The sequence below is a fragment of the Hyla sarda genome, chromosome 12 (assembly GCF_029499605.1).
Source record: "Hyla sarda isolate aHylSar1 chromosome 12, aHylSar1.hap1, whole genome shotgun sequence".
Classification (NCBI taxonomy): Eukaryota; Metazoa; Chordata; class Amphibia; order Anura; family Hylidae; genus Hyla; species Hyla sarda.
Window position 1 is genome coordinate 40,030,929 of NC_079200.1, and position 1,170 is coordinate 40,032,098.

Genomic DNA, 1,170 nt, shown 5'->3' on the forward strand with positions numbered 1-1,170 from the left:
CTCCCCCGTATTGACCATCACCTTCGACCCAGTGTTGATGGTTTTTGCCACATTGCATCTGTTTATTGCTCCTCTGTTGTCTTTTTGTCGTTTGTGTGCTGTCTTGTCCTGTCGTCGTGTCTGTCCGCATGTCCACATGCTTGTGCTTCTCTTTTTTTTCCTCTTTCTCTTCTCTGCCATTCCTACTTGGTTTGTCCTTTTGTTTATTTTTGCCTACCTCTATTACCATTTTTTAGTTCCTACCCTACCATACGACTATGGCTGATGTGAGGTACCTTTCATGGAACGTGAGAGGACTTGGCAGTCCGCGCAAGCGTTCGCTGGTCTATGCCACCATTCGTAAGTACCAACCGTCCATTGTTTGCTTGCAAGAGACACACCCTCCACTGTGCGATGGCTCTCCAGGCCATGGGCGCAGTGGACGTTGCATGCATGTCACACTTCCTATTCCAGGGGTGTCTCCTTTCTGGTACACAAATCCCTGAGGTGGGAGTTGCAGCATACTCAGGTAGACCCTGATGGTAGGTTTGTGTTCATCTGTTCCGTAATTTATAACTCCCCCTATGTGCTACTGGGAGTATACATCCCCCCTCCGGGTTCGCTCTCAATTTTGCATCAGGCTGCCATGTTCGCCGCTTCATTTCCTGGAGCCAAGGTAATCTGCATGGGTGATTTCAACAACGTCTTGGATCTTGCTCTTGACAGGAGGGGTGCGGATGCCCCTGTCCAGACGTCTTTCACGCCACTGCATGCTTTGTTCCAGGGTCTGGGCTGGTTGGATATCTATAGGCATCTCCACCCACACACATGTACATACTCCTGTCACACGCCAGGTTATAATTCTCTATCTCGCATTGACATGGTGCTAGGGAATGCTTCTGCTCTGCCTCTGGTACGTGCAGTGGCTTATGTTACCCGCGGGGTGTCTGACCACTCCCCCCTCCTTCTTACTATGTCTGTTCCTGATCCCCCTGCTATCCGCAATTGGCGGCTAAATCCATACTGGTTGTCCCTGCTAGGTCCCCATGACGGTATCCCTATACAGCTAATGATGTTTCTCAATGGCCATAGGACCTCGGGTGACTGACTGTTTGGGAGACGTCTAAGGCTTTTCTGCGTGGATGTCTTCAATCCGCCATCTCTTACATAAAGCGAGAGGCGGTGAGGGAG